Genomic DNA, 16,148 nt, shown 5'->3' on the forward strand with positions numbered 1-16,148 from the left:
TTCAAGAGCAGGGAGGTCATGCTGCAACTATACAGGGTACTGGTGAGGCTGCACCTGGAGTGCTGTGTGCATTTCTGGTCTCCATACTTGAGGAAGGATATACTGGCTTTGGAGGCAGTGCAGAGGAGGTTCACCAGTTTGATTCCAGAGATGAAGGGGTTAACCTATGAGGAGTGATTGAGTCGCCTGGAATTCAGAAGAATGAGAGGGGATCTTATAGAAACATACAAAATTTTGAAAGGGATAGATAAGATAGAAGTAGGAAAGTTGTTTCCATTGGTAGGTGAGACTAGAACTAGGGGACATTGCCTCGAGATTCAGTGGAGAAGATTTAGGACGGAGATGAGGAGAAACTGTTTTTCCCAGAGAGTGGTGAATCTGTGGAATTCTCTGCCCAGGGAAGCAGTTGAGGCTTCTTCACTAAACATATTTAAGATACAGTTAGATAGGTTTTTACATTGTAGGGGAATTAAAGGTTACAGGAAAAAGGCAGGTAGATGGAGCTGAGTTTAAGGACAGATCAGCCATGATCTTATTGAATGGTGGGGCAGACTCGATGGGCTGGGTGGCCTACTCCTGCTCCTATTTCTTATGTAGCCAATGCTGAGTTATGGAGACAGGTTGAATAGGCTGGGAACCTAGGGGAAATATCGCCTGGTAGCACTCACAACTACAGTGATGAAATGCTTTGACAGGTTGGTCATGACTAGACTGAACTCCTGCCTCAGCAAGGACCTGGACCCATTGCAATTTGTCTATCGCCACAATAGGTCAAAGGCAGATGCAATCTCAATAGCTCTTCACCTGGGCAACACAAACACCTATGGCAGGATGCTGATCATTAACTATAGCTCAGCATTTAATACCATCATTCCCACAATCCTGATTGAGAAGTTGCAGAACCTGAGCTTCTGTACCTTCCTCGGCAATTGGATCCTTGACTTCCTAACTGGAAGACCACAATCTGTATGGATTGGTGATAACATATCCTCGTCACTGACAATCAACACTGGTGCTTAGCAGTGTGTGCTTAGCCCACTGCTCTACTCTCTATGTACCCATGACTGTGTGGCTACGCATAGCTCAAATACCATCTATAAATTTGCTGATGATACAACCATTGTTGGTAGAATCTCAGGTGGTAGAGAGAGGGCAAACAGGAGTGAGATATGCCAACTAGTGGAATGGTGCTGCAGCAACAACCTGGCACTCAACGTCAGTAAGGTGAAAGAGTTGATTGTGGACTTCAGGAAGGGTAGGACGAAGGAGTACATACCAATCCTCATAGAGGGGTCAGAAGTGGAGAGAGTGAGCACCTTCAAGTTCCTGGGTGTCAAGATCTCTGAGGATCTAACCTGGTCCCAACATATCGATGCAGTTATAAAGAAGGCAAGACAGTGACTATACTTCATTAGGAGTTTGAAGAGATTTGGCATGTCAAGAAATACACTCAAAAACTTCTATAGTCGCACCATGGAGAGCATTCTGACAGGCTGCATCACTGTCTGGTATGGAGAGGCAACTGCACAGGACCGAAAGAAGTTGCAGAGGGTTGTAAATTTAGTCAGCTCTGTCTTCGGTACTAGTCTACAAAGTACCCAGGACATCTATAGGGAGCAGTGTCTCAGAAAGGCAGCGTCCATTATTAAGGACCTCCAGCACCCAGGACATGCCCTTTTCTCACTGTTGCCATCAGGTAGGAGATACAGAAGCCTGAAGGCACACACTCAGCGATTCAGGAACAGCTTCTTCCCTTCCGCCATCCGATTCCTAAATGGACATTGAACACTTGGACACTACCTCTCTTTTTTAATATATATAATATCTGTTTTTTGCACGATTTTTAATCTATTCAATATACATATGTATATGTATATTGTAATTGATTGATTTATTTATTATTATTTATTTTGTTTTTTTTCTTCTATATTATGTATTGCATTGAACTGCTGCTGCAAAGTTAAAGAAAATCTCACGATATATGCTGGTGATAATAAACCTGATTCTGATTCTGATTTTGAATTTGAATAAAAGTGATCTTACAGAGATATGTAAAATCATGAGGGGTCATAAATAAGCAGACACACATTGTCTTTTCCCCATGGAAATCAAGAACAAGTATCAAGAATTAGAGGGCATAGGCTTAATGTGAGAGTGGAGAGATTTATAGAAACCTGAAGGGTTACTTTTTCTCTCAGAGGGTAGTCTATTTATGAAGCAGCTGCCAGAGGAAGTGGTTGAGGCAGGTATATTAACACTTAAGAGACACTTGGACAGGAACAGTTTAGAGGAACCATGGATCAAGTGCGGGCAAGTGGGGTTTGGTTAGATAGGCATCTTGGTTGGTGTGGACCAGTGAAAAAAGCATGTTTTTGTGCTGCATTGTACCATGACTCTCATTCCATCATGGCCCTGGCTGGCCACTCTTCCAGTATCAGCTACCTGTTTCCTAATCACACTTGGATATGTTTACCCATCATCTTGCCAATCAGCTTAGGCTCCCAATTAAACAATGCCCCTATTTAAAAATTTTCCTTTTCTTTCCTGCTTCCTCTTATCTCACTCCTTCCTATAACTCACCTTTCACTGGTACCAGCGGTCAGCAGCTGGTGTTCAATTCCCGCCACACTCTGTAAAGAGTTTTTACGTTCACCCTATGTCTGCATGGGTTTCCTCTAGTTGCTCCGGTTTTGTCCAATATTCCAATAACAATAGAGTCAGGATTAGTAAATTGTGAGCATGCTATATTGGTACTGGAAGCATGGCGACACGTGCAAGTTGAACCCAGCATAATCCTCCTACTGTGTTAATCATTGATGCAAAATGATGCATTTCACTGTTTATATTGACGTACCTGAGACAAAGAAAGACAATCTTTTAAAATCATGAACAAATCTTTTATCTGTTGTTCTATATAGCTGGCAATCCCTTTGATATACTTTCTCAATTTTCTGATCATTCCAAAACTGATGACCATGTTGTAAGCTGCCAAGGATCAAAGCTCTGTGATGATACATTTATGTATTTATTTGTTTATCTATTTACTTATTGATTGATTGAGATACAGTAAGGAATGGATGCTTCCAGCCCTTTGAGCTGTGCCACCCAGCAATCCCCCAAATTAATCCTAGCCTAATCATAGGACAATTTACAATGACCAACTAACCTAGTAGCCAATACATCTTTGGATTATGGGAGGATTGGAAGGAGGCGAATGTTGTTCCCTCGTTCAAAAAAGGTAGGAGGGATAGGCCGGGTAATTATAGACCAGTGAGCCTTACGTCTGTGGTGGGAATGCTGTTGGAAAAGATTCTTAGAGATGGGATCTATGGGCATTTAGAGAATCATGGTCTGATCAGGGACAGTCAGCATGGCTTTGTGAAGGGCAGATCGTGTCTAACAAGCCTGATAGAGTTCTTTGAGGAGGTGACCAGGCATATAGATGAGGGTAGTGCAGTGAATGTGATCTATATGGATTTTAGTAAGGCATTTGACAAGGTTCCACACAGTAGGCTTATTCAGAAAGTCAGAAGGCATGGGATCCAGGGAAGTTTGGCCAGGTGGATTCAGAATTGGCTTGTCTGCAGAAGGCAGAAGGTTGTGGTGGAGGGAGTACATTCAGATTGGAGGATTGTGACTAGTGGTGTCCCACAAGGATCTGTTCTGGAACCTCTAGTTTTCGTGATTTTTATTAATGACCTGGATGTGGGGGTAGAAGGGTGGGTTGGCAAGTTTGCAGACAACACAAAGGTTGGTGGTGTTGTAGATAGTGTAGAGGATTGTCAAAGATTGCAGAGAGACATTGATAGGATGCAGAAGTGGGCTGAGAAGTGGCAGATGGAGTTCAACCCGGAGAAGTGTGAAGTGGTAGACTTTGGAAGGACAAACTTCAAGGCAGAGTACAAAGTAAATGGCAGGATACTAGGAAGTGTGGAGGAGCAGAGGGATCTGGGGGTACATGTCCACAGATACCTGAAAGTTGCCTCACAGGTGGATAGGGTAATTAAGAAAGCTTATGGGGTGTTAGCTTTCATAAATCGAGGGACAGAGTTTAAGAGTCATGATGTAATGATGCAGCTCTGTAAAACTCTGGTTTGGCCACACTTGGAGTACTGTGTCCAGTTCTGGTCACCTCACTATAAGAAGGATGTGGAAGCATTGGAAAGGGTACAAAGGAGATTTACCAGGATGCTGTCTGGTTTAGAGAGTATGCATTATGATCAGAGATTAAGGGAGCTAGGGCTTTACTCTTTGGAGAGAAGGAGGATGAGAGGAGACATGATAAGTGTGTACAAGATAATAGGAGGAATAGATAGAGTGGATAGCCAGCGCCTCTTCCCCAGGGCACCACTGCTCAATACAAGAGGACATGGCTTTAAGATAAGGGGTGGGAAGTTCAAGGGGGATATTAGAGGAAGGTTTTTTACTCAAAGAGTGGTTGGTGCGTGGAATGCACTGCCTGAGTCAGTGGTGGAGGCAGATACACTAGTGAAGTTTAAGAGACTACTGGACAGGTATATGGAGGAATTTAAGGTGGGGGCTTATATGGGAGGCAGGGTTTGAGGGTCGGCACAACATTGTGGGCCGAAGGGCCTGTACTGTGCTGTACTATTCTACGTTCTATGTTCTAAACCAGAGCACCCGAAGGAAACCCTTGTGGTCAGAGGGAACGTACAAACTCCTTACAGCCAGCGGCAGGAATTGAACCCGTGTCGCTGGGATTCCAAAGCTTTGTGCTAACCACTACAGTACCGTGATTCGCACCACGAACATCCTCATCTCTCCACCTTATCACTTGGTCATGTGCTCTAATTTTCCTTCTCTTGTTCGGAATCAGATTTGGTTTATTAACACTCATCTGAAGTAGCTTGGGATGTACTATCACATGGAAGTTGCTCTAGGAATAAAGGCTTTGATTCAAAGGCATCTGTCGACCGTGCAAGTGTGCCTGGAAGAATCTGGGTCATAAGTTCATAACATTATTTCATGCTATAGACTTAACTATACCCACTATGAGTTACTTTCACAGGAAAATATTTCTTTGTATTATAGGCAACATATGGAGAAAATGTGTTATAAGTTATAATAATTTGGTGCACCAGCTTTAAAGAAGCTGTTACTAAAATGTACTTTGTTCTTATTGGATTAAATGTTGGTTTGCTGCCTTTGTATTATGAGTGTTTTTGCCTATTGAGTTTTTCTCAATGAACAATCAAATACTTTGTCTTGAAAATACTGATGCTGTAATCTTAACCATTAAAGTCTTCTCAGGTTTGGCTCTCGACCAGTAGAAAAGCCCGGAGAGCATTTACAGGAACATCAAACATTGGCATGCAACATATGGGATCTGAGTGAGTAAAAGGCTCAAAACTGAGTCACCTCATCAATTAACTGGAGAGTGTGAGTCTATTGATGCTCAGACCTTTGCAAGGAAATTGCAAAGAATATGTATGAAGCGTATACCGTTTCCTTTTTGACTTGTGTTGTAGATACTCCCTACTACTTGTTAATTTATTTCCAATAATGTTAATTTGTGTTGTGAGTTATATGTACTGTGTTGTGCACCTTGGTCTGGAGGTACTTTGTTTCATTTGGTAGTATACAATAGATGTATACAGTTGAATGACAAGAAACTTGAACTTGAACTTAAACCTCCAGTTATGAGTCAAAAAGCACAGAAAAATGCCAATCAGTGCACCATGCCCACACTGTTCACTAAGAACCCATTTTTATTAATACACGAGCGCGGTCTGCAGTATCCTATGGCTTGACATTTCAGAATCAGGATTAGAATCATGTTTATTATCACTGATATGTCATGAAACTTGTTGTTTTATGGCAGCATTTCAGTGCAGGCACATCAAAATCCTATAAGTGACAATAAAACAATAAAGAAGTGAAAAGAGGAATATCGAGGTAGTGTTGAACTGATGTGATTAAACATATCTCTGAAGAGGAAGGTAAAGCACAAAAACTAACGCCATAAATAATATAGTAGTAATTATTGGAGTTGTAGAGTCACTTTTTTTTGACCTTCCATCTCTTTCCCAATGATTAAAGGCAGTTAGCTTTATTTCTCACATGTACATCGAAACTTCAAAACGTACGGTGAATGTATCACTTGCATTAATGACTAACACAAACTGAAGATGTACTGACTGTAATAAGCCAACTTGTGATTTTAGAATTTACATAAAGATTTTCCAGATGAGTGAAGAAGCCAGAGCACCAGGAGGTGGGAATGAGGGATGCAACTCAAGTGGCGACAGGGAGACATGCAAACTCCACACAGAAAGAACTGGAGTAACCAGACTTTACCTCTGTTCCAATGTTTGCTCTTGGATCATATGTTAGCTGACTAATGTCGTACCTTTGCCCATCATTAAAGGAACTGAGGGACTTAAAGTTTCCTGTTTTGAACACCTTACAAGATTATGTGGGAAGTGCTGGAATTTACTGGAAGTTAATATTGTATCTTCCCTGAAGACAACAGAAGATAGCTCCTGCTATCCTGATCCAGTGATTAAACATTAATGCCACCATACATGTTGGGTAGTAGTGCTTCCAAAATCAGACTCAAAATTATGGATGTCAACAGGGAGAGTAAGAGCTGGAAATCGGAATGGAAAAGGAAAATTGTGACGATTACCAAAATCGATGGGAAAATTGTCATCTATATTCGGAAAAGCAGATTAAATGGATGATGATGATGGAATTTTAGTTGAAAATAAGAAAATAAGAAAATGAATTGTTACTTTGTATCAGTGAAATCATAGATAGATAGGTAAGTAGGTAAATAGACATAGATGGCTAGATAGATAGATGGATAGGTAAGTAGGTAAATAGACATAGATGGCTAGATAGATAGATGGATAGGTAGGTAGGTAAATAGACATAGATGGATAGATAGATAGATGGATAGGTAGGTAGGCAGGTCATCATCATCATTATGTGCCATGTTGTATGACGTGAATGATCACGGTCTTTTGATCATGATTGTTCTAGGCAATTTTTCTACAGAAGTGGTTTCCCATTGCTTTCTTCTGGGGCAGTGTCTTTATAAGACGGGTGACCCTAGCCATTATCAATACTCTTCAGAGATTTGCCACCAGGACATGATACGCACCAGCTGCTCAGACGACCATCCACCGCCTGCTCCCATGGCTTCACATGGCCCCGATCGGAGGGGGTGGTGGGGCGGGGGGTTAAGCAGGTGCTATACACCTTGCCCAAAGGTGACCTGCAGGCTAGCAGAGGCAAGGAGCACCTTATGTTCCATTGGTACAGATGTATCTCAATGCTGCCACCCAGGGGTAGATAGAACGATAAATAGATAGATAGATCGATAATAGATAGATAGATAGGCAAGTAGATAGATAGGTAGGTAGACACATAGGTAAGTAGATAGATAGAAAGTCAATAGATAGATACATAGATCTATACTGAATGATCAGTAAAATTGTTCATTAGAATTTTTCTTCAGTAGGTGTAAAAATCCCATGGCACTATTCCAAAGAATTACCCTCAGTGTTGTGAACAATTGATATAGTTATAAATTTTATTTGAGGGAGCTTGTTGAGTACACATTTCCTGCACTGTTTCCCATTTTATACTTCAAAATATTCCACCAACTCTGTGGATTCTGGGTGCTTCTGTGCAATATAAATGTAGATCTTTTCCTGTCCTTTTCTTCCCTGTTGTTTTTTCTCTTTACAAGGTTCTGCCCAAATAAGAATGGGTTTAATAAGTGGCATGTGCAGAACCAGAGTGAGATGGCCTTTGTAATCATGAACAGGAGAATACCCATATCTCATTCACTAATTACAAACTAAAAACCTGTATCCTTACAAATTGCATCTTTCAAAGTCACAAGCATAGCCTGTGATAGGCCTCTGATCACTGCACAATAATAGGATCCTAACATTTTGTTTGCTAGATCCCTGTGAATTGCAACAACAGATTTTTAAGAACCATGTGCAAATTCAGTTATTATTCTCTGTCATGGAGAAGTTGATGAATGGTCAGAAATCAAGAATCATCCATTTGTCATTGATTCTCCTCCTTTCCTCCTTCTTCCATTTCCAACTCAGGCACCCATCTTATCTCTTTTCTGCTCACCTGCCTATCACCTCCCCCAGGTACCCCTCCTTCCTTTTTTCCTACAGTCCACTCTCCTTTCCTATCAGATTCCTTCTGCTTCAGCCCATTAGCATTTCCACCTATCACCTCTCAGCTTCTTGCTTCTTACTTCATCTCTCCCTCCCCCAACAACCTGGCTTTACCTATCACCTTCTAACTTTACTCCTTCCCCTCTCCCCACCTTTTTATTGTGGTTTTCTCTCCCCTTCCTTTCTAGTCCCGATGAATGGTCTCTGCCAGTAATGTTGACTGTTATTCTTTTCCACAGATGCTGCCTGACCTGCTGTATTCCTCCAGCATTTTGTGTGTGTTTCTCTGGATTTCCAACATCTGCAGAAACTCTTGTATTTATCACCCTTTTGTCATCTCCCCACTCTGCTCAAAGACACCATGACTGTAACAGATGTTTAACTTAATCCTGCATCAACATCTGGAATGGAGGACCTCCTAATTTCTCTCCCTTGATGTAACACCTCCACACATACAGTAAGCATTTAGAGTGTGCATTTACTGACTGCTGAGAGATGGTCTAATCTCTAAACAGTTCAATGTTTCTTCTTTTTTAAACACTTGCAAACTGGTGCATTCGATTATCTGTGCTGGTTCAAATATATAATTTATAATAAAGCTTAGGTTGACAACGTAACAATTTGGTGAGTGTTGCAGGAAATGACTGGGAGTAAATGTTTCACATGATTTGGTTCTAATCTTTGTCATTGAATTTATTCACTGGCTCTGGAGATCACTTACCTCCGTATTTCTTCTATTTGCACCCAATAAACTCCATCCGTTTTCATTCTGTGTCTTGTTATAGCAATAATATTTAAAAGACATTTGGATATGTATATGGAGAGGGAACATTTATATGGATATGGGCCATAGATAGGCTAATGAGACTAGCTCAGCAGGGCACTTTGGCCTGCATGGATGAGTTGGGTGAAAGGACCTACCTACGTGCTCTGAGACTCTACTCTATGACATGCTGAATGATGTAAGGCTTTCCTGTACATTTCTTTATTTTCTTAACGTCCTTAGTATATCTGCCTGTACCACCTCCCCTGGCAGGACACTCTCTGACATCTCAGGTGTAAAAGTTTATCACAAAGAGAGTGGTTGATATCTAGAATGCACAACCAACGAACACACACATACAATGACTAAGTTTAACAAAGTTCAAAATTTGAAGTAAATTCACCATCAAAATTCATATAAAGAATCAGAATCAGGTTTATTATCACTGGCATGTGACGTGAAATTTTTTAACTTAGCAGTAGTTCAATGCAATAGATAATGTAGCAGAGAGAAAAAAATAAAAACAATAATAATAAATAAACAAGTAAATCAATTATGTACATTGAATAGATTTTTAAAAACGTGTAAAAACAGAAATACTGTATATTTAAAAAAAAGTGAGGTAATGTCCAATGATTCAATGTCCATTTAGGAATCGGATGGCAGAGGGGAAGAAGCTGTTCCTGAATCGCTGAGTGTGTGCCTTCAGGCTTCTGTATCTCCTACCTGATGGTAACAGTGAGAAAAGGGCATGCCCTGGGTGCTGGAGGTCCTTAATAATGGACGCTGCCTTTCTGAGACACCGCTCGCTAAAGATGTCTGGGTACTTTGTAGGCTAGTAGCCAGGATGGAGCTGACTAGACTTACAACCTTCTGCTGCTTCTTTCGGTCCTATGCAGTAGCCCGTCTATACCAGACAGTGATGCAGCCTGTCAGAATGCTCTCCACGGTACGACTATAGAAGCTTTTGAGTATATTTGTTGACATGCCGAATCTCTTCAAACTACTAATAAAGTTTAGCTGCTGTCTTGCCTTCTTTATAACTACATCGATGTGTTGGGACCAGGTTACATCCTCAGAGATCTTGACACCCAGGAACTTGAAGGTGCTCACTCTCTTCACTTCTGATCCCTCTATGAGGATTGGTATGTTTTCTTTCGTCCTACCCTTCCTGAAGTCCACAATCAACTCTTTCATCTTACTGAGGTTGAGTGCCAGGTTGTTGCTGTGGCACCATTCCACTAGTTGGCATATCTCACTCCCGTATGCCCTCTCTTCACCACCTGAGATTCTACCAACAATTGTTGTATCATTAGCAAATTTGTAGATGGTATTTGAGTTATGCCTAGCCACACAGCCATGCGTATATAGAGAGTAGAGCACTGGGCTAAGCACACACTGCTGAGGTGCACCAGTGTTGATTGTCAGCGAGGAGGATACGTTATCACCAATCCCCTCAGATTGTGGTCTTCCGGTTAGGAAGTCAAGGATCCAATTGCAGAGGGAGGTACAGAGACCCAGCTTCTGCAACTTCTCAATCAGGATTGTGGGAACGATGTTATTAAATGCTGAGCTATAGTCGATGAACAGCATCTTGACATATGTGTTTGTATTATTCAGGTGGTGTAAAGCCGTGTGGAGAGCCATTGAGATTGCGTCTGCTGTTGACCTATTGTTGCAATAGGCAAACTGCAATGGGTCCAGATCCTTGCTGAGGCAGGAGTTCAGTCTAGTCATGACCAACCGCTCAAAGCGTTTCATCACTGTCGATGTGAGTGCTACTGGGCGATAGTCATTAAGGCAGCTCACATTATTCTTCTTAGGCACTGGTATAATTGTTGCCTTATTGAATTAAGTGGGATCTTCCGCCCTTTGCAGTGAGAGGTTGAAAATGTCCTTGAATACTCCCGCTAGTTGGTTGGCACAGGTTTTCAGAGCCATACCAAATATTCCATCGGGACCTTCTGCCTTGTGAGGGTTCACTCTCTTTAAAGACAGCCTAACATCGGCCTCTGAGACAGAGATCACAGGGTTATCAGGTGCAGCAGGGATCTTCACAGCTGTAGTTGTGTTCTCCCTTTCAAAGCGTGCATAGAAGGCGTTAAGTTCATCTGGTAGTGAAGCATCGCTGCCATTCATGCTATTGGGTTTCACTTTAGTCATACCTGGTTCAGGTAGGGGTTGCCAGACTTGAATGCCACAGATCTAGCCTTCAGCAAACGATGTACCTCCTGGTTCATCCATGGCTTTTGGTTTGGGAATGTACAGTAAGTCCTTGTGGGCACACACTTATCCACACAGGGTTTAATGAAGTCGATAACAACTGGTTCAAAGATGAATCCCTGAATTCAGTCTAGTCCACCGATTCAAAGCAGTCCTGTAGGTGGACTTGTGCTTCCCTTGTCCATACCTCTTTCATCCTCACTGCTGGTGCTGCAGTCTTCAGTCTCTGCCTATACTCAGGGAGTAGAAGTACAGCTCGGTGATCAGACTTCCCGAAGTGAGGGCGTGGAATAGCACGGTAGGCATCCTTGATGGTGGTGTAGCCATGGTCCAGTGTGTTGTTTCCTCTGGTATTGCAAGTGATCTGTTGGTGGTAGTTGCTCAGTGATATTTTCAGACTGGCCTGGTTAAAACCTCCCAAAATGATGGTGAAGGCGTTAGGGTGCGCTGTTTCATACATATTGATCCCATTACTAGATCATCTAAAGCCTGCATGACATTAGCCTGAGGTGGAATGTAAACTGCTACCAAAATGACCCGAGAGAACTCCCATGGTAGGTAAAAAGGTCAGCATTTTACTGCTAGACATTCCAGGTCTGGTGAGCAGAATTGGGACAGCACTGATATATTTGTGCACCAAGAAGAGTTGATTATGGGGCAGACTCCTCCACCTCTGCTTTTGAGAGACTCTATAGATCTATCCTGACAGTGTATGGTAAACCCGTCGATCTGGATCGCTGCATCCAGTACGGAAGGGGTTAAGCAGGATTCCGTGAAATAAAGGACACACGCAGTCCTAACGTCCCACTGATTCAGCACCCTAGCTCTGAGATCATCAATTTTATTCAAGTGAGACTGCACGTTTGCCAGCAAGATAGTCGGTAGAGGGAGTTTAAAACCCTGTTTCCTTAAACACACTTGTAACCCAGATCTGCACCTGCGCTTCCTCCAAGATGTCCTCCATGGGCACTTCCGACCACAATCGGTGTTGTTTTTCCATTGATTTTAAGCAGCATTAAGACATCTTTTTTGACTGTACTGACCGTGGAAGCAGTTGTGCTTTTTAGCTGTATCAGGCTGAAATGGGAATATTTAATAGTATCCATTGAGAGTACTGCTGCTACCCGAGTCACGCCTAGGCGCCCCATATGTCACCATATAAAATCCTGAGTTTCTTTTTTCTTGCGGCCATTCAGATTTAATAGAAGAAATACAATAGAATCAATCGGATGGACAAACTGTGCAAAAGAAACCAAGCTGTGCAAATACAAAAAGAAGGAAAACAATAATAATAATAAATATGCAATAAATTCTGAGGATGCGAGATGAAGATTTCTTGACAGTGGAGTCCATAAGTTGTGGGAACAGTTCAGTGATGGGGCAAGTGAAGTTAGGTGAGTCCTCCCTCTGGTTCAAGAGCCTGATGGTTGAGGGGCAATAACAGCTCCTGACCCTGGCTGTGTGGGTCCTGAGGCTCCTGTACCTTCTTCATGACTGCAGCAGCAAGAAGAGAGCATGGCCTGGATGGTGGGTTCCTTGATGATGCTGCTGCTTTCCTATGGCAACACTCCTTGTAGGTGTGCTCAATGACGGGGAAGGTTTTACCCGTGATTGACTGGACTGTATCCATTACTTTTTGTAGGCTTTTCTGTTCAAGGGCATTGGTACTTCCATATCAGGCCACGATGCAACTAGTCAATATGCTCTCCACCAAATATTCATAAACTTCTGAGAAATTAGAGGTTCTGCCGTGCTTTCTTCATACTGGCATTTATGTGCTGGGCCCAGGACAGATCCTCTGAAAGAATAACACTGAGGAAATTAAAGTTGCTGACCCTCTCCACCTTTGATCCCCTGATGAGGAATGGCTCATCAATCCCCAGTTTCCTCATCCTGAAGTCAATAATCAGCTCATTGATCTTGCTAACATTGAGTGAGAAGTTGTTGTTATGGCATCTTTCAGTCGGATTTCTAATTTCCCTCCTATACACTGATGAGTCTATTGGGACTTTGAGACTTTTTTTTTTACCGTGCCCATGGTCTGCTCTATATCAGGTTATGGTATTGCTTTGCCCTGTTGTAACTATATGTTACAATTACATGGTCTTGTCAGTTTTAGTCTTGGTTGGTCCTGTGTTTTCTTGTGATATCATTCTGGAGGAACGTTGTATCATTTTTTAATGCATGCATGTCTAAATGACAATAAACGAGGACTGAGTGTCCTCATAATCTAAATCTAATCTAAATCTACACTGATTCATCACCACCTTTGAGTCAGCCAATGGCAGTGGTGTCGTCATATGGCATTGGAGCTGTGCCTCGCAGTCATACATATATAGCGGGTAGAGCAGGAGTCTAAGCACACAGCCTGTGGTGCACCTGTGCTATTGGAGATGGTGGAGGAGGTGTTGTTGCCAATCCAAACTGACTGAGGTCTACAAGTGAGAAAATCAAGAATGTATTTGCACAAGGAGGTATCGAGACCTAGGATTTGAAGCTTATTGATTATTTTTGAATGGATGATAGTATTGAATACCAACCCGTAGTCAATGAAGGGCATCCTGATGTACAGTATACATCTTTGCTGTCTAGACATTCCAGGGTTGAGTGAAGTGTCAATGAAAGGGCATCCACTATTGACCTGTTGTGATGGTAGGCAAATTGGAGTGGAGCCGTGGGACTGTGGAAGTTGCATAAATAGGTGAAATCCAGTAAAGCAAGGTTAGCTGGGCAGCACAGGGGTCTAGTTCTAGTGGTTAGCGCTGCTGCCTCCCAGGTCCACAGACCTGGGTTCAATCTTTACCCTGCTGCTGCATCTCAGTCACACTTTCTGCAGCTCAGTCACACGCTTCCTACAGTACGCGTAATGACAACAGTACACGAAACACTTCAACACATCTCATCTTTTATATCCAGAGTCTCATCCTATGAAGACAAGCCTGCCAGTGCCTTCCTCACCACCTTATCTCCTTGTGTTGCCACTTTCAGGGAACAGTGAACTTGAAACCTTAGGACTCTTTGTTTGTCAGCGTTCCTCACCGCCCGACCATTTACTATGTATGTCCCACCCTTATTTGATGTCCCAAGATATGCCAGCTCACACTTGTCAAGAGTAAACCGTATTGAATTAGATGTTCTCCCTTTGGATTTGTGGACGTCTTCCTTCCACATATACAGGTTAAGCAACTAGACATCAGGCTCTTGAATCAATGGGGATAACTTCACTCAACTTCACTGGCCCCATCATTGAAATGTTCCCAAAACCTATGGACTCACTTTCAAGGACTCTTCATCTCATGTTCTCAATACTTATTGCATATTTATTTATTATTATTATTTCTTTCTTTTTGTATTTACACAGTTTGTTGTCTTTTGCAGACTGGTTGAACACCTAGTTTGTGCGGTCTTTCATTGATTCAATTATGGTTGCTATTCTATTAAAGATTTGTTGAGTATGCCAGCAAGAAAATGAATCTCAGGGTTGTACATATTAACATATATGTCCGTTGATAATAAATTTACTTTGAACTTTAGTCAGTCACAATAAGGTGCCCTAGTGTAGGCAGCAAGAACATAACCTGATGGAGGGGAGAAATGAATGAGGATATGAGAGCATTAGAGCTAATGGATGTGTTTGATGATTAGTGCAAACAAGGTGGACTGAAGAGCCTTCTTCTGAGCTTAATGACTGTATGGAGTGAACATTCTTTCTTCTGAGTTTGAAGGTTGTGGGTCCATTGTTCCACTCCATAAGAATTAAAGCTCTGATGCTGACTGTCAGCAGTAGGGGAGCATTGCCCTCTGAAGAAGCAGCCTGTCAGATGAAACAGAGGACTCGTCCGCCATTAGCTGTTAACACAGAGCATCCTGTGGCATTTCGAAGCAGAGCAGGGAGTTCTACCATGTCACATGGTGAAAGCTTACCTCCCATCTGACATCACTCGACCAAGAAACGCTAGTCACGTTTGTTCTGGTCTAATCGAAACGCAGCCTTTGCAAGCTCCAAGTTCAGCACAGGGTTTCCACCTGAAACATCAAAAATTCCTTTCCACCCACAGATATTGCTCAACCCAGAAGGTTCATTCAGGAGACCGTCGCTCCAGATTGCAGCATCTACCATCTCTTGTGTCATCATAAAAGAACCTGATAAACACTTGTAAGATTATGAGAGGTTATGTAAGACTGTAGAGCAGATAGCTGATGCCTTTTTCCTAGCACTGAAATGTCTGATTCTAGAGGATGTGCAGTTAAGGTGAGAGGGGTTCAAAGGAGTTGTGTGGAGAAAGTATTTTGTACAGAGGCGTATGTACCTGGAAAGTTCTCCCAGGGATAGTAGTAGAGGAAGATGTGATAGAGATGTTTAAAACATTTTTAGATAGTCACATGACCGTGCAAAGCATGGAAGAATATGGACATCGTGTAGGCAGAATTGATGAGTTTAGTTATGCATTTAATTGCTGGTTTAATTAATTTGACTCAACGTCTTGGTCTGAAGGGACTGTTCCTGTACTGTTGTGCTGCTGCCTACGCCTCTGCCTCCTTCAATGGCAGGAAGACCTGTTCCACTCCATTGCTCTGGGTTCGGAGGTGTCCAATGAATCCCGGCGGAGACCTGCAGACTCTGACGTAGATGCGACTGGGTGGAACAGAAAGAGGGGTTTTCAGGAACAGGATCAATCCATCCACATTCAGCTCATTACAACAATGGCCATACTTCAAACGCACTGAGTGGGCTAGAAAACCTCTTGGGGATGCCCTTCAGTCATGAAAGGCACCACGCAAGTGTATATCTTTCTTTCTCTCTTTTGTACAGAAATTAATCAGTTCACAACTTCATCTTTATCCTTTATAGCTGTGCCAACATGAAGATTGCTGACAAGCCACTTGCTCATAGAGAGATGCCATCTGAATATCACCCAACAATAATACTTTGATTGGTGGTACATGTTGTTGTGCCTAATGTGGGAAGCATATGCAGATTCTTGGCACTGAAT

This window comes from Mobula hypostoma, chromosome 5 (genome assembly GCF_963921235.1).
Source record: "Mobula hypostoma chromosome 5, sMobHyp1.1, whole genome shotgun sequence".
NCBI classification, from domain to species: domain Eukaryota; kingdom Metazoa; phylum Chordata; class Chondrichthyes; order Myliobatiformes; family Myliobatidae; genus Mobula; species Mobula hypostoma.